General features: G+C 38.7%; 2 protein-coding genes and 1 pseudogene across 7 annotated transcripts in view; 1 reads left to right on the forward strand and 2 right to left on the reverse strand.

Annotated features, from left to right (window-relative positions):
• The window catches only part of TMTC2 (transmembrane O-mannosyltransferase targeting cadherins 2), a 481,539-nt gene that overhangs the window by 391,054 nt on the left and 64,938 nt on the right, over positions 1-25,547 (reverse strand). The gene's annotated exons all lie outside the window — the stretch shown is intronic.
• Positions 1-25,547, reverse strand: part of METTL25 (methyltransferase like 25) — a 348,849-nt gene that overhangs the window by 182,420 nt on the left and 140,882 nt on the right. The window lies entirely within an intron of this gene.
• Positions 8,964-18,882, forward strand: LOC102508950 (annotated as a pseudogene).

Genomic DNA, 25,547 nt, shown 5'->3' on the forward strand with positions numbered 1-25,547 from the left:
TGCCATGTTTTGGCCTAGCATGTCCAGTACCCCAGCTCAGCTAGTAGAACATGTACATGCTTAAAATAACAATGACGAACATTCTGGAACATTCTAAAATTACGATGCTGGTCGTCTCCATCAGTTAAAATGGTACCTCATTTTAAAATGTGACCCACTAATAGAGATCACCACCATGATCATTTGTTGCCAGTCTTTTTGAAGTTGACTTCAGAATAAAGCTTCTTCCATCACTGTTTATAAATATATCATGACTGAGGAGGTTGCAGCATGCTGTGCTGGTCTTCTATCTGAAATATAGATCTGCAGGCCCAAAGACAGAATTGTACCAGTGAGTGCAGTAGTCAGTACATGTGCTCAGATCTTGCATAATTTCCAGGTCAGGCGACTCACATCACGTTAGGTGCATTTGTTCACCTATCTTTTCTCATGCGATAATATTCACTCGTGTAAATTACAATGAATCCCCCACCACGCTTTTCTATGTATCAGAAATATTTTCCAGTGTTCATTTTAGGTTTTGGCTGTTTCAAGGGAAGGAAGCAATTGGTAATTATAGCTAGTTGTTAGAGTCTGAAATAAATAGTTTATGGATATTAAATTCTGAAGTAAAATGACTGGCTGAAATAGGACTTTAAGATTTTTTTTAAAAACCGTTAGTGAGATTAGGGAAAAAAACCAGGAAAATGACGTTACACATTTCTGTCTTCTTAATTTTAAACACTTGTATTTACCTTTGAGGTAGATCACCCATTTATTTTGGGGGGAAAAACACACACACACTACAATGGGCTTTTTAGTGATGAAATTGCAAAACTCAATCCCTCAGAGTACCCTGACGACAGGGAAATTACCTGAATGCAGATGTTTCAGGTCAAAGTCATTTGTTCTGTTTAGAAATGTAAATTGAGTACCTTTTAGCAGAACCTGGCCTCTGTGGATTCGGTTGTCTCTGGGAGAAGTGCTCATTTTAAAAAAATTCCCAGTGCTATAGATTATTGCTTAGTCTCAGAGTTGTGGGTGTTCTCCTTCTGGCAACTGTTTACAGGAAATCTGCAACGGAGGTCACAGGGAGTGCTGGAAACCGCAGCCGGCAGAAAGCTTACTCCGGAGGACACCTGGACAGAAGAACTTGATTCTACATTTGAATAACTTGGCCCAGGACAGTGGACCCTATTGTTCTTTTGAGTCATAGGACCACACCCTTGTGGATGAGTTTCCTTAAAAGTTCCTTAATCAATGTTCCCACTGTCCTTCACACAGAGAAAGGTTAGCATGAGGACAGGAAGTGAAGCAAGCCTTAGTGTGAAATGGGGTCTGAGAAAAGCATTTCTCTCCCGGGTATATTGGCAGTTTTGTCTAGATTCCTGAAGTGTGGAATGAAGTCTGATTGCTTAAGAGTTCAAAACAAAACTGTGGAGTCCAAGGAATCTTGATCTGCTACTTAAGAACACATGGCTGAACTGTGCTGCTCTGAGATCTGTACACCAGGTCTGGTCCAAGAAGTGTGTGCTATCAGCTACTGCCTGAGAAAGTACAGGAATGTAGAATCAGAAACGTTCAGAGCAGGTTGATAGAGAAATTTTATGTTAAATAAATTGGGGGTTGTAATTTTATGGCTTTTTTTGTTTCATGTTTACTTCTATCACATTTTATAAAGGTTTGGTCAATGACAGACTAGAAATAAAAATAAAATGGTTCTTTACCACAGATAGTTTGAGAGCACTTGCATTAAACTCTATTGAATTTTCTTATCAGAGAAATAGCATAGAATTATTGATTTATTGTAAATAAGGAGAGAATGTTTGGAAAGCGCTGAGCCTGACACCTAGTAGCCATTCAACAGACTAGTTGTAACATACACAGTTTATTGCTCTTTAAGTTGGGTCTTAAAGAATGAGGAGGAACTCAACAGGTGAAGGAGTTAAAGGCAAAGGCTAATGAGCAGCACCAGGAAATTGAAAAATATGGATTTATGAATTTGTGAAAGGGTATTATTAACCTGGCTGAAAATTTAAATGTGCAGGTAAAACCCCTAAAAACTAAAATATAGTTGACTTGAACAACAGGGGCTTAAACTGCACAAACCCATTGATATGTGGATATTTTTCCATGGTAAATACCATGGTGTTACACAATTCATGGAATGTTTAATCCTCAGACACAGAGGAACCTTGGATACAAAGGGCCAACTGTCAGTTATACTTAGACTTTCGAGTGTATGGAGGGCCAACACCCCTAACTGCTTTGTGTCCATTACATACAAGTCCTGGGGTTTGATAAATAGTCTCAATTAATAGTCAGGCCTATTCTCCTTTAAAATTATTTTCAAGGTCCTCAAAATTCCAATATATATGACTTTAATATTTGTCCTAATTTTAGTTCTGGAAGTATGACCATGCAATATAATTGGCAGTATTTGACATTCTCACACTGGTGAGATTCAAATGTATAAGATATGAGCATTAGAGTTTACTTTTGTAAGATGCTCCATGTATCTACATGCAAAACCAAATTTGTTTAAAGATTATAAAGGAACTATTGTAGGCATTTAAAAGATTAAATTTTTATAAGCACTCTATGATACTTTTCATGTAATCAATACTTTTCATTACAAACACTCATAAACTGTGGACCTCTTTTTAACCTCTGCATGGAAGAATGTTGTTGTTCATTACATTAAGTGAGAAGGTGCCCTTGAAGGTAAAAAATCTGTCTTTATAGATATCTATTAATCAGTGTTCCTTCATAGAACCATTCAGAATTATGGAGGTGTAAATGCAGGTGCTCTCATGTTTTAGGAAGGGGCTCAATAACATTTTACTTTTCATTATTCATATGTCACAACACACCCATGATGTAGGAAATACGCTACAATTCTCTGCATTCATAATACTGTTGAATGACAAGTACAGACCATAATGAGTTAATAGCAGAAACTGCATTAAAACATTGAATTCTTCATTCTTTCCTATTTTCCCTTTTCCTGCTGAGACAGCTTGCCTACAATTTTTGTAGGCAGGTTTGTGCTGTTATTTGCACTCTCCACCCCGCTACCTTTTACTTTAGACTTTCATTCCTCTGAAACACATTCTCATCTCATTTTTAACTAAAAACAAATGAGTCTCTCATTCTTGTTAATGAGTTATGGTCTTTGACTTTAATGTTAGAAAGTGATCTTTTTTAAGAAAAATTCTAACAGCAGCACAAAGGACCTATTAGCAGTGGTTGGGAGTATGGTCCCCTTCCATGACTGTCACGGTTGTGTTATTTGATGGTGTGGAATTGGCATTGTTTTCCTGACAAAATGCGTGTTGCAGATGGTGGACAGCCAAATGTTGTTGAAATGGGCAATTGTAAGATGGGCCGAGTCCTGAAAAGCCCTCAGCCAGTGCAGAGAAGTGGTTATATTATTTTACTGGGGAGGAGAAAAAAAGGTTGTGATTTGGGCCCTGAATGACTTGAATGATAAATCAGAAGCTCCTTCTCATCTGTTAACTACAATTTGTCAGGGAGATTTTGCTGGACACAGAACTGCAAATTGTCTGCTGAATTAAAGGGTATGAAAATTAAAGTGGCCAATTAAATGCAAATCATCCTGTTCTCAGGACAGGTACTGACTGACCTAATAGGTAAGCTGTGCTTTGATGATTACAGCAGTCATTGCTCTTTTAATTCAGAATGGAATTCAAACAGACATCATAAACAATGACTTGTGCGGTGAACCAGCCAGCTCCCTGCTGACCCTTATATTTGCTGTTCCCCTGCTTGAAAATAAGCTTCTTTTGTAGTTTTGCCTGGCCAGCTCCTTCTCAACATTCTAGCTTCAGCCCAAATATCTCCTCTCTGAGAGGGCCTTTCCTCTCCACCTTCTCTAAAATAGCATTCCCTGCCCACCACTCAAAAAAAAAAAAAAAAAAAGTTTTATTTTAGTCATAGCTCCTACCACCATATGATAGTATCTCATTTATAAAACTGATTCCTCACTATTGTCTGTTTCTATAGAACAAACACTTCTGAGAGTAGGGGTCATATTTGCATGTTCACTGTTTCCAGTCCATGCTTCTGTAAGTGCTCAATACGTTTGCATGACCAAGTGAAATAAAATTTTTTTAATGGGGTGTGTACGAAATCTCTTTAAAACAAAAATGACCCCCATGGCATTTTTAACCAGGCCCCAAAAGCCATTGATTTATTATAAAGCTTTATCGTAGAACCGTAAGTGTTCTAAAACCATGCCCTCTTCCTACCAGTTGATATGAAAAAAAATATATATATATATATAATGTATACATATACATATTTGGAACTTGGTTTAAAAGGATTGTTATCAGAAAAAAAAAAGAGCTTTCTATAAATAGGCACACAGAAAGAAATCCATTGACCATAATGCGTAACTATATAGTTGTTTTCCATTTGTTGTTTTTCTCTAGTTGGGAATTTAAGCAAGAATAATATCATTAATACAAAGCTGTGAGGGGATTTGGGGATACCATTTCATATCATACAACTCTCTATATAGTATTCCTTTTCTCAGTAGCTAGTGTTTGTTCTCACTCAAACCCCGTTATTCAATCTCTTTAGCCTACATTTAATCCTTATTGCTCCTTCTTTCATAAAAAGAGAAAAATCAATTTTCTATTACGTTTGTTAAATAGGTAGAGTAAGACTGCAGTGGGTACGGCAAGAAAAGCAATTGATAATTATTTGCTGAGTTGTTCAGCTTAATATGTTAAAGGGAAACTATGAATACGATAATAAATTGCCACTTGGTCTCCATTAGTACTTCTGTTTATCCCGAACACCCCAAAACACATGTGTTGATTTGAATGTTAAAAATTTTAAAGCAATTTTTTAGAGGAAGCAGACATATTTAAATATGTTTACAAATTACGTTTTGAATTTTCATGTGTCCCCTGTACACGAGTTGGAAAACAAAATGAGTATAGGCACCAAAACAGATTAAATTAGCCCAAGGAATCTGGCATTTGAAGCTGAGGTTATCTCTGCCCACCATTCACATATAGCACTCCCAAGGCACCTATGTTCAAGGATCTGTCATTCTCGTGCTTTGGCTTATTCAGAAACTGAATTATTTAATTTTAATGTTCAAGGATTTATACTGTTCATTTCTCCTAAGTTCTGGAAAACAACACAATGCAGGATCTATTACGTCATCTTGCCATTCTATAACCACACTTTTCTTTTTCTAACAGAGAAAAACTGCCCATCTACAAGAGGAAACTAGGCAGGGGACATTTGTATGCATTTATTTTATGCACCTGTTAAACATTCATTATGGGCAGATTACTGGATAGTCACTCGAATACAAAGAGTTATGAAAAACAGATCGCTATGTTTAGAGCTTAAAGGCAAAGGAGATGATGACCTATCTGTGAACCCACTGACAACATATGTGATGCTGAGGGAAAGGGCCCAAAAGTTTTTCTCACAGGAAACTTTGTAAGACTGTGGCGTTTCCATAAGTGACCCATACTCGCATGTAAGTGTCTTTCCAGGATTAAGTAAGTAGGACGAGGTAAGAGCATGCACATGGGACTCATTTGAAGGGCACGATGAAACTTCTTTATAATGATAGCCTGCCTATTATTAAAACTTGGGCAGCATTAAACACACTTATAAAACGTGGCTACAACTGAAAGAGGCTAGAGTTATCGTCACTGTGCTCAGCCTGTTAAATAAGATATACTGTGTCTTCTCAGCATCTTTATCCACACGACTAGGGGGAATGAAGGCAAAGAGAGCCAGTAAAATTTGTACAGTGTCCTGAAATTCAAGACTGTAAAAAAATTAATAAACAGAAACTCAAATCAAATACAGTTGGGAGACCAAACAGGGGAGCTCTCACATCCTGTGAGGACAGCAGAGCCCAACAGGAAGAAGAAAGACTCTTCTTTCCTGGCCAGGAGTCAGCCAGTGAAAAGCCATGGACTCTTTGTTTGCCATATCCCTCCTAACTTTTGTTCCATTCTATAAAAGCATTCTCTTTTTCTTGTCATAGAAGATGGGGGAGGTGGGGTGGGACTTGCATTGCAGGTGGTTCCCCATGGTTGTAGACCCCAAATTGCAATTTTGATCTTGAATAAACCCATCTTTGCTAGAGAACTATCTAGCAGTCTATTTATTTCAGGTCAAGATCAAGCTTTGCTGGGGCAAGGTTAGAAAACAAACTTCTGGTGTCTTGCTTAGCACTGGCCCTACCATAAAGCATACCTAGGAGACCGACCTGGTTATTTCCAACTCTGGTGCCTCTAGCAGCCAGAGACAGACTGTCACCAGAAAGCAAGCTGGTAGGGGGGAAAAACAGGAAGAATCTATTGTCTTCAGTCAATCCCCAAATCATACTTATGACCAGTGCTCCCTACCCTGGTTGTATACTGGAAATAGCTAGAAAACTAGTTAAAAATACTGATGCCTGAGCTCCATCCCAAAGATTCTGAATTTAATTGCTTTGAGGTAGGGCCTGGGACGTTGGTTGGCGCTGGCTTCCCCAAGGGATTCTAATATGCAGGTAAGATGGTTAATCACTGTTCTAGGCAAAGAAGTGAGAGTGACATTCCCAAGTAAAGGCATTAGGCCAAGACTTGCCCTTTTGAAAATCCTTTCAAACTATTATTTCATGACTTTCCTCAAGGAATACTACCCTTGATATTTATTTAAATCTGATTTTGTATAAGTAAAAGTGCTCAAGGCTTTGGGAGTAGAGGTAGCGGGGAATAATTGTGTCATACACACTGGACTTCACAACCAAATGGTAAATGCGCTTTTGACCAAAGTTCCCAACTTGGAACAAATCAGGCTGTTAGCTATTTAAGGTTGGAAAGTGATAAAGGACATGGAACTAAATGTATTGCAGGAACTGCACATTTTCATGTTTATGAAATAAATGAATAACCAGCAAAAAATCTTGGTGTGTGCATTTATTTTGGTCTGTCAGAGAAAAAGAATGTCTTCATTATCAAACAGGCCTTGGTGTTAAGTGTCTTGGAGCCTCTGGGACTGTTCTAGATATTAGAAGTCTTCAGTAAAATCATAAATGAAAAACACATTGTATCACACAGAGTCTGGACGTTCCAAGCACATATGTCAATAATCTTGACCAAATCCTTAGAAAAGAAAAACTGCAACTAGATTTTCAAGATGCCTAGATCTAGGGGTCTGGAAAGAATTAGTAGACAGTGAGGTGAACAAGAGTAGTTGTGTGTAGTAACAGCCAGAGCTCACTCTTGGCCACCATAGGTCAGCTCGACCGCTGCACGTTGGGTTGTCACTTTTGATTCTTTATTTGCAAAGGTGGACAAGCCAGGTACACATATTCCAAATTTTGAGAATTATCAGAAAGTCCCAACCCCAAGTCTCCACATTTGCCTTGTTGTAGTGCCGAAAATCCCCAACAATGTACAACCGAAGGATTGGCAATCAGGTTTTGTTTCAGGATCTGCTGCAAACCAGCTGAAGAAAATTGGGCAAGTTGTTTAAACTCTTGAGTGTCAGTTTCCTCAAATGTAAGATGACATTACTTTTTTAAAAGCCCTGCCACACCTAACTCCCAAGTTTATGATAAGAAAGATTATAATTTGTTTGGAAGAAATTTAGTGTGCAACTTTGCAAAGTACTGTGTGATGGGGGAATACTAGCATTTTTAAAATATCAGCTTTATAAACTTGCCTTTGAAGAACTACCATGAAAATAGTAACTAAGTCACCAGTTATCTAATGTTGCATAACAAATTATCCCCAAACTTTATTATACTCATAAAATCTCAGGATTAGGAATTTGGGAAGGGCTCAGCCAGGTACTTCTTATTTATGATTTCTCATGGTTACAATTAGACTTCTTTTGAAGCTTAGTCAGTCATCTGAAGACGTGACTGGGCCTGGAGAATTTACTCAAGGTGATTCATCCCAGGGCTGGCAAGCTGGCACTGGCTGTTGGCCTCAGCCCCTCTCCATATGGGCCACTGGGCTGCTTGAGTGTCCTGACACAATGACAGTTGGCATCCACATAGCAAGCAATCCAAGAAACCATGGTGAAGTTGCATTACTACTTATGGCCTAATCTTGGAAGTGACACACAATCACTTCCACTTTGAACTCTGATTCAAAGCAGATGGTACTACACAGAAGTGTAAATCCCAGTAGATGAAAATCAGTGAGGGCACTCTAGGAGGCTTACTACCAACACTTAGCTATTTATATTTCTCTAGTGGGTAGATTATCAGGTGTTCTCAAATGGAGTTTGGTAGGGAAAGGAGAAAGAAAACTCAAACTATGAAATCTACCCAAAGTAAGACTTGTAGGTGCTGTCACAGCACATAACACAAGTCAAGAGGATTCCTAGAAGAGAGGGCATACCAAAGTGTGGAAAACCATGAATAAGAAGATGGAGGACTAGTAGAAATAGCCTACACTATAATACATGATTTTTTGAGGCTAGTCCAGCTCAAAAACAGCTAAAAAGTGGTCCATGTTCAACGATCTTATAATCATATTGGGCCTCTAATCAAAGAGAAAATATTCACTAACTAAACAATTAGCTATCTTTTTAAAATAGCATATGCAGTAAATATTTGATTAAGCAGGCTGTGCTAATGATTTGACTATTCTCAAAACAATTATCCACCCTTCCTTTGCTTTGCTCTGAATTGCAGGCAACTGAACTCTGCCAATCATATTTCTCAGACTCCCTTGCCAATGACTTCTGACTGCTTTCTACCAGTGGGAGGTGTTGGCTGGAGACTGGAGTGTGGGACAAAGAAGCCAGGGTATTTTTTCCCATTTCTCTCTACTCCAGGTAGCACCTCCGGCAATAACTGCATCTTTTCCATATTTCCAACTCTCACCGGACAGCCACTCCCTCTATGGTAATAGTTCCTGTTGCACAGGCTCTGTCAAGGTGCAGTTCTCATAAGGTAACATTAACTCTTTGTCATTTGTACAGCCATGGCCAAGATTAAGGCTTGACTTTCACGGCAAGAAGGAGGAGGAGCTGCTGAAACAACTGGAGGACCTGAAGGTGGAGCTTTCCCAGCTGCGCGTCGCTGAAGTGACAGGCGGCGCGGCTCCCAAGCTCTCCAAGATCCGAGTTGTTTATAAATCCATTGCTCATGTTCTCACCATCATTAACCAGACTCAGAAGGAGAACCTCAGGCAATTCTACAAGGGCAAGAAGTACAAGACCCTGGATCTGCGGCCCAAGAAAATGCATGCCATGCACCGCCGGCTCAACAAGCACGAAGAGAACCCGAAGACCAAGAAGCAGCAACGGAACGAGTGGCTTGTACCCACTGCGGAAGCACAGGGTCAAGACCGGAGCATCTGGACATCAACAAAACAAACAAACTGGCCAAAAAAAAAAAAATTCAAGAGCACAAAAACATGAGAAATTTACTTTTTACAATGGAACGTCCAGTTTGGCTAGAATACTAGAAGAAAAAGCTACAATAGTAGGCTGGGTGCAAAGAACAAAAGAATGTTAAGTAATACTTTTGAGTCCCAGGTCCTACTTTTCATACAACCATGACTTATAACTAGTGTAGCAGTGACACTTCTGATTTATGTGAGAAAACAGTAGGGCCTTTGTTTTGTTTCCTACCCAATCTGACATGCCTAGTAATGTTCTTGGCATAGTAGGTACTCAGTAAATGTCCGTCAAATAAATTAATGAGGCACAGTCTTCGTATCACAGTTCACAGGAAGGATAAAACTATTTACTCATTCATATAAGATCAGGCACATCCTAAGAGAAGGGCATTATTTAAACGTCTTCTACAAACATTTCACAAGAACAAAGCACAGCATTAGAAAAACACTTTAACTACATTATCAAGATAACTGCCAACACCTCTCAAAATGTGAGCTTCGAAGCATATGAGTCTGCAAGATCGGGGAGATTATTTACTGCAGTTCTTTTTTAGCACAGTCTGGGCTTGGGTTCAACAGGATTCAACACTTATTTATCCCTTAAAAAATGTTCATACTAAAATGTGGCCCTAAGCAGGGGTTAATGGATCTTCAAACTGGAATGTCCTTCCAAACTTACACAGCTGCTCTGAGTAAAAACACCAGACTCCCAGATGCCAGGCTTGTGTGACAGCACTCTGGCACCAGCTGAGTTTGCTATTCATTATTCCATTGTCTCACAACACACCCAGAAAACAAAGCCCTATAGATGGTTAGTTGTTCTCCTGGCTTATGAAAGAGCACAGGCCCAAAGGGCAGCGCCTGGAAGAAATCCACCTGTGGGTAGGGACTTTTAATTGAAACTTCAAATACACTTCCAAGCTCTGGAACGCCACTTCTTGGAGCTATTGCTACTCTTCCACGCTGGGCACATCCTTACCCTAATTTGCGTAAGGATACGCGGCAGCCTGGTAAGTGCGGCAACAGGGAGACAGTAACAAATCCTGCCTTTGGAAAAAGCACTTCTGACCACGGACATTTGCTCTGAGCCCATCCATTTCAGTTAGTGAGATTTCATTTCCTACTATGTCTGTTTTTAACAAGCAGCTAAAAACCTAACAATGAACCTGAGGAAAGCTGGCATTCTTTGTAGTGGGAATGTCCCTTCATCAAACGTTATTTCAAATTAGTGTGTGTGTGTGTGTGTGTGTGTGTGTGTGTGTGTGTGTGTTTTAACAGAACTTTTCATCATAAGGGAATCTGATCTTTAGAGTGCCCTTGACACTCTGGAAAGAGACAGATAGACAGACGGAGACAGAAAAAAGGTTACACTGGTAAAGTGTGAAAAAGGGAGAAAGAACAGTTTGTATGATGATTGCTTACTAACCTGTTGCCAGAGTTCTACATTGCAGCACTTGGAAAATGAAGTTTGGTTATTTTGTTTCCTATGAATGAGTGGAGACCATAGACATGATAATAGAAAAATAGTAACACGCTAAGGATAGAGCTGAGAAGATATTTTTACTTCCTACTCTTCCTTAAGAGCAAAGGATTTTATTTGTCAATGGTAATGTTTGGTTCAGCAGTGAAGAAAACACTCAGATGTCATGCTGAGAATGGGTCCTGGTGGGATTGGGACTAGAGCCCTCAGCTAGGATTCTGGAAATCCAGAACGTTATAGAAACCATGACCATGGCCACGAGGACCAAGTGACCATCAGTTATCACATATGATCCTAATTAAAACTTTAAGTATCTGAGATTCATCTGAGGAGTACTTTTGTGTTATGTAATCCCTAGAGCTATTTCTGTTCAACTTCTTTCCGTAATATATGAAGATAAGTAGAATCTCAAAAATGATTCCCTGTTCAACAACAGACACTCCCAAGCACAGTGGGTAGAATATGTCTAATTATCAACATGAGCCCTCTCAAAGCATGGGCGAGATTTGATTTATAAATAGAAGAAAGAAGGTGTACTTTGTCAAACTTAAAAATTTTTAAATCCATGGCAACACTGTGTGTGTGATTATCTTAGATCTTGGTAAATTGTTTCAGTGTATGTAGTTTGCTCAAAGCACCTTTAGTATTGATTTCTGTAAGGAAACTAACATGGGATACAAATATTGGGAATAGTTTACAGCAATCTTAAAAAGTTTCTAGTTGTAATGTTCATCAGCAAAAAAATACGGTTTAATTCTGATTTAAAATCTATCGCTGATTCTTTTTTTATTTATCCTCCTTTGTCCCATTGTGCTACCAATACTATATTTGTTTATTATTCTTGTTTTATTATGACCTCATTTTTTGGTAAAAACTGTGTTTGCTCATCATTTTTGAAAACTTGAAGCAATACGGACAAGTCCCACTAAAGTTTTTTAAAATCCCATTACCTAGAAATAATCATTGTGAATATTGAAATGGGCTTAATTTTACCATCTCTCCTGTGTGGTAAAGAAAGACAAATATATCAATTTATTATTTCTAAATTAATTAGAAGTGTTCAAAGCTGAATTTCCCAGATGCTAAGATAGAATATAGGGAGCAACATATTTCTGAGGGATCACCACACATGAAGGGAAGCAGCAGAGGGAGCAGTCAAGCTGTGATGGAGGTCCAGGAAGGTCCCTTGCCAATCCAGCAGGGAACCCCGGGCATGTGGGGCCTGTGGAGGGTCCTGCATGGAGCCGCATGAGCCCACTTGGTCAGAGGATGCCCACTGGCCCCCGAGAGACTGTGACACAGGCACAAGATTTCCATGCCACTGTGGCTCCCCTCGAAGGAGCAGGGGGCCTCAGTCAGTCACTGGGCAGTGAGTCCTTCCTTGGAGGAGGATCTGGGCAGAACACCTCCATGCCCACTGCAGCAGGAGTCTATTCCGGTCTACATTTACAGAAACATGGCCAAAGACCCAACTCCTCTGGTGCTGATATCAAGTCCAAGAATTGAAACATCTTCAACAGGTAACTTACATAACATGAAACAAAGTACATTTAGATTTGCTCTCACATCATCCTTCTAGCCGAACAATTGCTTTAGTAACCTGATTGCCTTGTAGTTTTAGAAATGAATCTGTCATTGTGCCATACGGAAGTTTCTTTATTAATTATCTGCTAATTCCTATTTGTAAGTATTGCTTATGCTACATAAAAATATAGATTCAAGGTCGGGAGGGTATAGCTCAATGGTAGAGCATGTGCTTAGCATGCATGAGGTCCTGGGTTAAGTCCCAGTACTTTCACTAACAAAGCAAACAAAGCATAGATTCAGAATTGGAAAAGACTCGAGAACTCATCTTGTCTAATTTCTGCATTTTACATCTGTGAACACTGGCTCATAGAGGTAAAGTCTCTCATCCTGGGTTACCTGGTGGTAGAACCAGGGCAAGAACTTGTCCCTTAACTCCTGATATAATTGCTATTTTATAAATGATAAAAGCAGGGTTTAAAAAGCCCCATTAAAAATTAGGATAAATGATGAAAATGTATATCAAATCTAATTTCATAAAATTTACCCTACCAATTTTTCAGAGTTTATCATGATAGTTTTCATTATAAAAACTCCTATTTGAATAGGTGATTACCAAAGAACTAAATCATCTCAGATGTGATCTATGTGAAAGAGATGAGCTGTAAGTTTGCTCTAAGAAATTTAGCAACATCTATACCCTATAAAAACTCAGAATTCTCACAAATGGTATTTAATATTTAGTTTGTGGTATCATTGTTTAGAAATTTTAGAAAATTGGGAATAAATTTGAACCTATCTTTTGGTCTTTTCAATAAGCGTCTATAGCGACTTACGTGAAATTTAAAATCTTGGAAAAGAAAAAAACCTAAAAGCCTAGCCTTAATAATTATGCATTAGGTCTTTTCAGGGTTACAACGTGGAGGGAAAAAACCCTGGAGACAATGTGGGGTAGTCTAAAGGGCTGAAGGGGTACCGAAATTTGACACCCAGCACTAAGTATTTGTAAAGACACACGATCAGATTTGTCTACCATCTCTTTACAATAATGCTCACCCTTCTGAGTCCTTAAGCAACATAGAGAAGCCAAGACCAGTGTATCTCAGAATCTCAGGAGGTTCTAGCAATGCCATGATGTTCAGAGGACTCTCAGGGCTGTCTGATATCTCCTACCCAGTTCACGTTTTAAAGAAAAATATTTCCAAATCCTTACTATCTGCATCCTTCTATCACTATGACAACCAAGAGTATTGTCAGAGAAGTCAGCAAATCACTAATATCTCCTCAGCAAATCCTGAGACATGGAATTTCAGCAACCTTACCTTTTCTCATGAGTTTTTGGAATCTTGTGACAGTTGACACTAACCTATAAGCATCCACATTTTGGTGCCAACGTAGTTAGTCAAGATTTTGGTTCCATATGTCAAAAATCCAACCTAAATCAGGTTAGGGCCAAAAAAAGAAAAAAAGGGAATTTGTTGCCTCATGTGACTGGCAATTCTAAGCAATGATGAATTTAGGCGTTGGTAAATCCGAGTTCAAAGGTGACTTCATTAAACTACTCCCTTTTCTCCATCACTAATTTCTGTTTTTCATTGTAATGGTCTCAATCTCATATAGGCATTGAGTGCCCTCAAAATATCCACTGTCAGATTTAGATTTACATATATACAACCACCAATCCCAGAGAACAGGGTAATCCTTTCTTTAGCTAAAGTCACAGGGAAATCTCTCATTGGATTGGTTTGAGTCATGGGCCCCACACACCAGGAGCTTTGGGTAGAATTAGCACCACGCCAAACAACTGGGCTAAGAATGAAGGAAGATGATTGCACAAAGAGACACTGGGCATTAATAAAATGTTCACTGAACAGCCTGTGGTTTGGGTTGTTTCTCATAAATAGCATAGCATTGAAACAAACAATGTACAAATTTTACAAATAACCGGAGGAAGGAAGAGACCTTCTAATCCAAAAGTGATCAGGCTGAAAGACAGAGGGCTGAACACCTGACAATCCTAAATAATCATAGAAACACAGTATTATCTGGAGTGACGGTGACTCTATACATTCCCTGAAAAACACACGATTGTTTACTAGGATTACACTGTATTTTAATTTTGATTAGTCAAATCACTTTCTATTTCAAGTCAAACAAACCTTTTAAAACTTGACTGAACAAAAGAAGGAAATTACTAGCTCCTGTAACAGAAAAAAACAGGTCTTGGTTTCAGGTAGGTCTAGGGCTCAAATGCTGTCACTTGGATTTTGTTTCTTTCTGTATCTCAGCTCTGCTTTCTCTATATTGGCTTCAGAAAAGTTGAGAGGCAGCCACGCATCATCTCTGATTGGCACAGCTTAAGTCATGGACCAGCTTTGAACCAATCACTGGACCAGAGAGATGTGGTACTTTGGCCAGACTCGAGTTAGGGGCTTATCTCAGAAGCCAGGAGCTAAGGCCAGTTTTGTTCAAACCGCACTGACAGGGGTTGGGGATTATGCAAAGAAAAGTTAGGATGCAGTATCAACAAGAGGAAAGGAAGATATTCCCTGTAGCTTAGGCAGCCTCTTCATATTCTACCAACATACAGGTTGTAGCATCCTGGAGATAACAGAAGAGGATGAGGTCGAGTGTTTAGATAGATTCTGTAAGACTTAAGTAACACTTAAGCCACATAAGGACAGGAACTTTCAAAAATCTATAAGGGTGAAAGGGTGAAGAAACAACCTCTGGGTCACCAATGACTGAAAAAAAAAAAAAGAGGCTTTCAGCACAATTTACAATTTACACTTGTATTCTTTGATCCCTGTAGCTGCTTTGACTAAATCTATTTCCATCCTTGATTTTTAATGTCTTTCCACTTGGCTATAAACTCAGCTACTGCAGCTCTGTTCTCATTCCATGACTTCCATTTTGGTGCCTCTCCTGGTCTCTTGGATCTTAACGGACTGGATCCTGTGATTCACCCCTGTTTCAAGGTACCCTGTCATCCACACCTGTCCCTCCAGGTGCACTCCTTTGAGATCACAACCCTCTCTAATAATAGAGAGTATTATTCCCAATACTCTCTATCATCTCTCTCGCCTCCATCTGCTCATGGGATGCAGGAATGATTCCTCCTCCTAGAAGAATGATTATGTTATGTTATTTTCTCTTTAAAGTCCAAAAGGACTTAAAGTTTTAGGATTTTAGCAGGGGTAACCTTAGGAAAGAAAGGAGGTACTTATTTTTCATGCACAAAAGATGCAGAGGTAATACAATGATAGAAATGTTGAGGTGGAGAGGAGGGAAGTTGGAAGCGCTCGTGCTATCGTCTCCATTTTCTCAGACATGTAGTAGAGAAACAGATGCTCAGAGGGATGGAGGAACAGCCTGCAGAAACAGCTGTGGAGAAGTGGGAGGTAATCCTTCAGATGACTGAAAATATTTCTGAGCCACTGTGAGATCCCAGCTGAGGTCACATAGCATGAAAGTATGTTGCAGGAGGAAATACATTGCATTTGCCTTCTCTTGGTATTTGAAGATAATTTTTAATATTTGTCTGTGCATACATTCCAGTAATATTTATATCGGTTGAATGGCATCATCATGCCTCCTAGGTTGGTAAAATCACCAATGAGTCAATGATAAATTGAGTCTAAAAATAAGTTTGTGATCTTCAAATATCTTTGATTAAAAAGTTGTGTAGAAAAACCAGACCATTAACAGTTATTTTTTTTTTGGTTTGTTTTAATTTTTTAAATGTATAGCTTATAAGCTTATAATCCTTTACCAATGATTCTTCAAACTTTGTGTTCAGAAGAGAGATTCTGATTCAGTAGGTCAGTGTCAGAGATTCTAAATGTACCTTATTAAAAGCACCCTATGAATCTCTGAGAGCTGATCCCTTGATGAGGCTTTAAAAGCACTAATCTACGTGGAAGAACAGGCATCGTATCTGTCCGTCTATAGAGCCTCTGTGCTGCAATTACCCCATCAAGTCATCTTCCCCACCAGTTTTATCCTGATGCCAAAGGGTCAAATTTACCCTTCTTCCATTTCAGTGAAGTACGGATATTTCACCAGCTTGCAGAAATGGAACATGGTCCCCAGTAACTAGCAAAGCAGTTCAAATGGCAAACTGTATTTACAAAGGAATCAAAAGATGATAATGAGCAAAGCAAAAAGGCTTCAGGCATCACATTTTAATGGTTGGATGACAGCGGCCTCTGCTAATTGACTGCCTTTTGTAGCCACAGTCTAATAAGGAAATTCATCTTGAAGGATTGCCCAAATTCCTACATGTGAATTTCTTAGAAGTGAGAAAGTAATAGTAGAGATAATGGCATATTTTACAGACAGGAGCTTATTATGATAAACGTGACTCTTATAATATGAAGCTGGGGCCTCTGAGCTATGATTTAACAATCTAAGAAGGGGGAAAGCTGCAACTGTGATGAAACATTTGTTATGAACTTAGAACAGTAACTCAAATCACCTGTCTAACATCTCTTGCTGAAAGAAATGTAGCCTGGATCCGGGAAAACTCTGATATCTTAGTTTGGGGAGCACAGAACCACCAGTGGAAAGCTGCGCCTGCTCCCTGCAGTGAGGAAGTAATGGAAGTTAGATTTCAGGGAGGAGGAAAGGGAAGAGACAGGGATCTGGCTCATTTTTTAAGGAAACGGACAATTTTCATTTTACTTCATCATTTTTGAGTGCACGCATGCTGCTCTGACGGGTTCCTCTTTGATATATCTGAAATTCAACGTGAGGACAGAATGAGGCAGAGGAGAGCTTTTTTAATCTCTTTATTTCCTCTCTGATCTTTATTATTTCTTTAGCTTGTTTGTTCTTCCTTTTCTAATTCTTTTAGGTTTTCTTTGTTCTTCTTTTTCTAATTCTTTTAGGTGGTAGGTTAGGTTGTTTATTTGAGATTTTTCTTGTTTTTTGAGGAAGGCCTATGAACTTCCCTCTTAGGACTGCTTTTGCTACATCCCATAGATTTTGTGTGGTTGTGTTTTCATAGACATTTGTCTCAAGCTATTTTTTAATTTCCTCTTTGATTTCATCCTTGACCCCACTGGCTTTTTAGTAGCATGTTGTTTAGTCTCCATGCAATCTTTTTTTTTCCCCTCATTTCTCTTTCTGTGGTTGATTTTTAATTTCACACCATTGTGCTCAGAAAAAATGTGTGAAATAATTCTATCCTCTTAAATTTTTTGACTGTATGCATGATACAGGTTTCCTTAATCTTATGAGAAATGCTATGCAGATGCACCATCATGATTCATTTCACCGCTTTCTCTAACTAGATGGCCAACCCTAAGACTCAGAAATATCACATAAGTAAAAATTTTAGAGCTGCCCTCCCAGGATTAAGAGGCTCTAGAGATTCTTCCTGCTCTTTCTTCTATTACCTTTCCTTGGACACCAGGCAGAACTTAGTGTCCCATGGGTACATTTTTGTATGGGTATGCATCCTGCCCCCAAACTGTAGTTGAGAAAGAACAAACTAAATCTGACTCTCAGCCTCTATGTTACTAGAATGGTAGAAAGTACAATGTAAGTCACTATATTTTTGAGAGAAAGTGGGGCTTGTCATTCCTCAGAACCCCAAAAAATTCAAGAAACTTCTGTAATGCCTCAGAAGTGAAAGGGTCCACTTCAGTTCATGATGCTCTCCACTGATTTTATTCATTTATTCAACAAGTACTGAGAACCTACTAATGGACAGGCATTGCTGTAGGCACTAAGAGCACATCAGTAAGCCAGACATCACCATCCAGCCCACTTGCCCCTTGCAGGCAGGCAGCTCTGTGGCTCCCTCCAATGTCGAAGCGTTTGCAGATGCTGCATGGCCTAAGCCCAAGGTCCAGCTCCTGTAAAAGTCTGCTTCTCACCCATTCCCCACTGCGGTCTTGCCTGCTCCAGCATCACTGCCACTCTCTGTCTTGCTGTATTGCCTGTCTTTCCTCTCTTTCTTCCCTTCACTCTATACAAAATGCACTCTGCCTTTCTTTCTTCCTTCAATGTGTTTCTAAAGCCCAGAAAGCAGATTTTCTGTAAGCAACATTTGCTTTTTTGTCCTCTCCAGACCAACCTCCTTTCTGGCAACCTGACACAAAGGTCTGGTGTGGGAGAAACGGCATAGGACAAAGGGCATGGGAGGAGAAAGAAATGTAAGTTTATGTGACCATAACAAATCTTGAAGGAAGTGGGGTGAGGTCTTAGACAGTCCTTGCTTTCCCAAGGCCAATTCACCCTTGGCTTCCTGGGGAATTTTTTACAAGCTCAGTCTGATCTTTAGTGAAATTGAGATTATTTTTGCAATAAGTGAAAGGATTTAAGGTCAGAACTCGTGAGTTTTATGTAGGTTCTAGTATTTGTGTGATTCTAGGTTTTATTTCTATAATCTGATCCAAAGAAAAATAGATGAACCAGAAATACTCTGGGCCTTTTAAAGTCTATTTTTATTATTAAAGCTTCCTATATTCTTTATTCTTTACTAATTCTCTATAACCTGAACATATTTAATGTAATTATTAGGGATCAAAGCAATTGAATGTAAGAGAATAACACTTATAGTTACTCCTGCAAAAAAAAAAAAATTCCTACTTCATTTATATCTCAGGTAGGAAAAGGATATTCAGTCACTTAGCTAAAGGGAAATCAAACAAATCAGAGGGAATTTTAAGAATGTATGATATTCAAGGCAGTCTGTGATCATTTAGCTCTTTGAGAATCAAAAGCTAAACTGGGGTTTTGAAGCCAGCACTTATCTGAAAGTCTAGACGTCAATGAGCTGATGTGAGAAGGAATATAATTTGGTCTTGGGATGGAATACAAATAGCACTGTGAATAAATGATGGGTACAAACGCTACAATTTGCCCAATTTTCTAAATCATCTTCACAGCTAGTTTCATGGAACATAGCATTTAACTTTGACTTTGGACAGCTTTGGCATTTCTGAACTTGAGAGTGACTGTTGATTACTTAAATCCTAAATTATAGATATTCTTTATTCTCTTTCTCTTTTTGGCCTGTTTGGGGTTCAGAAGAAAGCCTTGTGAATGGGGCAGATACCCCTTTCTGGTCAACAGTGTGTTTTTGCCCTTTTTCCCGTCCCTGCTATCCTCACCCCAAACATTTCCTTGTCTTGCCTCCTGTATGAGCCCCACACAATCCGCTTCCCTATACTCTTTGGCAGGAATCCATATTTTATTTCAAGAACTAGACATTGTGAGAGTAATACATGAAAACAACACAAAAATGCCTTTAATGCATGCTGGCTAAGAGATTTGGTCAGTTCAAAGATTTATTACCCTCAAGGCAAATGTTTAAGAGACCTCTTTTCAAGTAAAATCTCTATGGAAACTGTGTATTTGCCTAGGAGTTATTTGTATACTAGTCATTTACATCCAGCTGGATGTGTGTATAAGAAGAAAATCCACAACTCCATCTCTGCCATGGTAGCACGTAGGAAAAGGTGGGCTGGAACCACTGATTTGGTCCTCTATAAATTTAGCAGTGAAATGGGTGTTCCAGATCAGTAGTAGTGGTAACTTTACAACCGGGGAAGTGTTTTTGAGAGTCAATTTTTGTTGTCCTTCTGACTTACTTAAGTTTAAGGAATATTATTTGAAATTTTTTATACTTCCGAAAAATTTAACAATATTTACTGCTTCCCCAGATCCTTTGTAGAAAGGAAGAAAGAAGAAAGTAGGGGATGAGAGGAAAAGAAGAGGAATAAATGTGATTAAACGTATATCCCACAATTAACTCTTCTCACTATTTTCACAAAGCATCAATGCATAGATCTAGACAATTTGGGGTTAAGTTTATTATATTATGCATATTTTTGGAAACTTATTTAGACTTTGAGAGCCTACAATTTCACACAAGAGCCTGAAATATTAATTTACACACATTAAGTAAGCACATTAATCAGCCTCATTGTCAAAATGACCGAAAGTGACTGAATGCAATGAAGCTGAAATGGATCAGACTTTCCTTTTCAAAAGCATTCTTAATAATTAAAAACACTTCTCAGAGCAAAAAAAAAAAACCAAAAAACTAATTCTTTATAAAATTTCAAAAGCATGCCATTAAGCTTCACATCTAAAACATAAAAAGCAAGGTTCTCTCTTTTTTTATTAAAATCATAAGAGCATGTATTGAGTTCTAACTATGTACAAGTATTTGTGCTAAGGTCTGCACCAATCTTCCTTCACTGTCACAACCTGAGATAGACACGGTTCCCTTCACTTTATAAGGTGGAGTCAGAAATATCCAAGGTCTCAAGGCTGTTATGTAGTAGTCTAGGAGACCAGCCTATGACTGCCCAACTTTGTCCATGCTCTTCCTTTAGGTATCTTACAGCTTTGATATGACCATAGCATTGAGACCAGAAATGAAAGAACGATGCTCAGAAGAGAAAGCATCTAGAGCCTCGTGCCTGTGTCAGTGAAGCTGAACTGATCACAGATCAAGTTCAGACTGAGGGAGCACTCAGGATCTGGTCAATTCTCCAAGCCCAGACAAAACCTCTGACATAGAGTAAGTGTTTAAGTGAAAGCAGTGAGGGTAAGTAACTTCAGGAGATGAGACATTTCTATCTGACTTGTAAGCAGGTCAGGAACATAAGAAGGTCAAATTATTTCCAAAACATGTATTGAGTGTATCCTATGTGCCAGGGCAAGAAGCTGGTACCAGGGATACAGAGATGAGTCTTACTGGGAAAAGCAGACAGTGTCTCTGTTAGGACTCCTTTGGTTATAATTGATGGACACCTGACCCAAACTGGCTCAAGCAAAAAGAGACAATATTGAGATCTTAATTGAGATCATTGAGATATTCAAGGGGCCATCTGGTTTCAGGCATGGCTTCATTTAGGGCTCCAACAATGTCACCAGATGTTTCATCACTCCCAGTGATTTCAGGTTTATGTTTGCCTTTACTTTGTCCTACAGGTGGAGACGGTTGACAGACACAAAATAACTTTATAGGAGGACAGGAGTTCTGGAATTGAAACTATCAGCTCTGATTTGCCTGGCTTGGATATATTCACCCACCCAGCAGTCACTATGGTGAAGGGGATGGAATGAATGAACCCATTGGCTTAGCCAGGTGCTGGAGTTAACACAGGAGGTAGAGGCTATACAAAGCAAAATCAGGATCTTAATGTCACAAGAAAAAAAATTGGACCCTAGGTGGCAAAACAAACGTTTTCCACCTGTATGCAAATAATTATTTCAATGTGATGAGTCATCTAATAGAATTATAAGGGAGTAAAATCAGGGAGTAGAAAGTTTCTAACTTGATTAAACACAGTACTTATGCCAAGTCTTGAAGATAAACAAAAGTATCTCAGGCAAATGGGGGAAAAGGAGAAGTTACAGCAGTGGTTAAAATGAAAAATCAATGTAGATCAATGTAGTTTTTTTAGAATGATAAGGACTGTGTGACTGGAGAACTGGGTGTTGAGACTGTGAGAGGCAGAGGGAAGGAGGAGGGAGGGTTGAGTAATAAGCAGGTTTATGGTTACTTCATCATGGCTTTGGACTTTATTTACAGAGGGATGTGGTTCACTGAAGGTTTTCAGTGCTCTAAGACAACAGTTTGCAAACTTTTTTTGTAGACAATCAGTTAGTAAATGTATCAGGTTTTGCCGACCATACTGTCTCCACTCCTCATCTCTGCCATTCTAGTAAGATAGCAGCCGAAGGCAATATATAAAATAAATGAGCATGGCTGTGTTCCAAGAAAATTGTATTTATGGACACTGAAATTTGAATTTCATATAATTTTTACATCCCAGAAAATACTATTCTTTAATTTTTTTTCAATCACTGAGAAGTGTAAAAATAAATTCTTAGCTTAGGATGGTTAAGAAAATTTAAAAAGAAGAGTTAGGCCAGGTTAGACCTGCGCACCTGGTCATAGTTTTATTGACCCCTGTTCTAAAATGATCAGTTCTATGTCTCCAGATTACCTAGAGCAAATACGAAAGAAGCAATAGAATAAAAAGAGAGGAGAGCTATTAGGAGACCACTGCACTAATCCAGGTTGAAGCTGGTTCACTGTAGATGAGAAACTGAAAGTCTTGAGACTTAAGACTTTAAGTCTTTAGAAAGGAGAACTGTGAGCTAAGTGACAAGGTAGCCTTTGTTATTGAGTTAGGCCTATCAAAGAGTTAACCTGGAGTGATTAGACAGAGGATAGGATGGAGGTTGGTGATTCAAGCCAGGAAGGAGGGAGTGACACAATCCTAGAGGGTAGAATGTATTTCCTGAGACTTGAAGGATGAAGCAGAGATGGTAGGTCAATTCTGTTGTGGAAATACCAGAGGTGCTTGGACCTCAGGGTGGAGGGAGATTGTGGACAGCTCTGTAGATGTTAGAGTCAGTGGTTGAGCTTGGCACCCAAGAAATGGATGCTATTAGGGGAGAAGATGGTTTTGAATTGCTCTCCAGTGGACTGGAAAAGACTCTCAGTGGTGACCATTATGGACTGAATAGCCAAAGTCTTCCCTCTTCTCCTAGATTTTATAAATCCTCATCTTCTTTAATGACTTTAAGAGAGGAGGAAGTATCTTTTGGAAACAGACTAAGTTGAGCTTTCCATTATCTGGGGTGGTAAAGCCTGAACCAGATAAAATTTGAGGAAATGTGATATTTTCTGAGTTCTAGTGTTGTGGGCAAATTCATACCAACGACCAATAGCACATCTGAATTTTTGCCAAAAATCTTTTAACTGGGAGGTTGCATCTCCAGGTGATTCTGATCTACACTCAGGGTTGAAAACCACTGGTCTAAGGAAAATAATACAAGCCAACAGACTTATAAAACATTCTGATTTCTGCTTATCGATTTTAGTAAGTTGGAATATAGTATGGGATAAGAAGATTTCATTCTTAACTACGTAAAACATTCCAGCTATATATAGCAGCAAAGAAATATTCCTGCCATCTTGAAAATTTAGTGTATAAAGTGAGAAAGTGAAGATCACTTGATATAAACAAGATCCATCTTGGAAAAAGAAACTCCAAGCGTGGGTCCTTCACCCTCTGAATTCATACAGAATCCACCCATGAGAAGTATAGTCTGTGACTGAAGCATTCAGCTATGAAGTATAGCATAGTGCTACAATGAATACAGACTTTCTTTGTCAGAGAATTTATCAAGTAGAAAAGAATTTACAGACATAATGTAAGAGAATGCTTGCTGTAGTACTGGAACTTTTATTCAAGTTGTAGTGTTCATTATATGAAGGTTAAATTCAGTAGGCTTTATATGAATAAATTCTTTCTGAGATTTTTTTTTCAAAGGGCTTATTCAATGAAGTATTGCTAATAGCCACTGAATCATCCAACTAAGGCACGGATATAGTGCTGTGGAAAGTACAAGGGTTTGCTCAAGGCTACTCTATTCATGCAAGGACTGGAAAGCAAATGGAAATATTGAAATTCCTAACTTAGCTCTCATCTTTACCATTATTGTTGTTATCCTTCTTTTTTTCTCCCACAATTTATACTAATATATGCACCTTTATTATCCTGGGTAATTTCTGATGAGGAAGAGAAAAAAAATTATTTTGCTTAGTGTATTTATTTTCCCTGTACTTGTAATTTTTTCATTCCTTCATTCTTTTGTTTGAAAATAGTTAATGAGTACCTGTTCAATAACAGACATTGGACTAGATGTTTGGGAAACAAACAAATAAGCCAAAATCATAGTCCAAAGCAGGGGTATTCATAATATGGCCACAGATAAGCATCATTACTCTGGAACTTGTTAGAAATGCAAAATCAGGCTTCCAACTTTATCCAACAATTTGTGTTTTAGCAACACCTCCAGGTGATTCTGACCTACACTCAGGTTTGAGAACCACTGGTCTAAGGAAAATAGTACAAGCAAAAATATTTTGATAAGGTGAATGAGAGTTATGTGTAAGTTCCCTATTGGAGCAGAGAGGAGAAAGCTTCTAATCTCTTCTACATTTGGTTTAGAAAATACACACTGTCTAAAATTCACAGATGTCCTCAGCATCCCTCCTTTGCATAAAACATTTCACTGCTCCCTATTGCCTTCAAGATAAAATTCAAGATTTCTACATACCATTTGAGGGGTTCCAGGATTTCTTCTTTCCAATCTCATCTCTTGCTCCTCCATCAACATTGTACAACTTGCAGTACACACACACCATGCTGTTCTCACTTCCCCTGTGCCCAGAATATCTTTCCCTCATGCCGCTCCACAACATTGGACAACACTGGGACTCCGCTGGAGAGAAATTTCCTCAGGGAAATCTTCCCTAACTTCCCTATGGCCTTCACATCTCCCTCTGTGTATAACTCTATCACTGAATGTATCACATTACAGTGTTTCTCAGATTATATGTCCATCTCTGCCACATAACCGTTAGTTACTGCAAACAAGAATATTTAGTACTCATGTTAGTGCTTGTAATGCCAATGCAGTGCCTGGGACCAAATGGAAGGACAAAAAGGGTTCAACAAATGCATTTTAAGAAAGGAGTATATTTCTTTTATAGAAGGTCTCTACTATATGGCTAAACATTCAGATGTATTTTTGTCCTTCAACTCTGGGATTATTATGAAGTCTACAGATTGGAAAGTTCCTAAGATTTTCAAATGTTTTGAATCAAAAAAGTTGGAAAATTACTAGAAAGCATTTTAAAATAAGAATTTCAGACATTCTCATTGACATCAATGGCAAGAATGTTTATAACTTTCTTTGGAAACCTCTCTGTTGATACCTGACATTAAGTGACTCCCTCCCCATCTCAACATTTTTTACCAACTTCAGGATTCTGTGCAAGTTAATGCTTTGTCTCTGCCATTTTTACATACTGTTACTCAAAGATTTAATGGATCCCTATTATGTGCTACGTGCTAGAGGTAGAAAGTAGAGTTCTATAAAATAAATATCACATACTGGGAAATTATGTTCCCAATATAGAAGACAGGCATTGAGAATGCTTTATACATTATATGGATTTAATACTACCTGTAATCCATGAGGTAGGGGCCACAATATCCTTGTTAAAAGAGAGATTAAATAATTTGCTAAAGGTCACATGCCTGGTAAGTGACAGAGCCCCAGACGAGAGCTCAGGTTGCTCTGAGAATATTATCCTCTATTAACTGTTTCTTGCT

Source organism: Camelus ferus, chromosome 12, assembly GCF_009834535.1.
Source record: "Camelus ferus isolate YT-003-E chromosome 12, BCGSAC_Cfer_1.0, whole genome shotgun sequence".
NCBI classification, from domain to species: Eukaryota; Metazoa; Chordata; class Mammalia; order Artiodactyla; family Camelidae; genus Camelus; species Camelus ferus.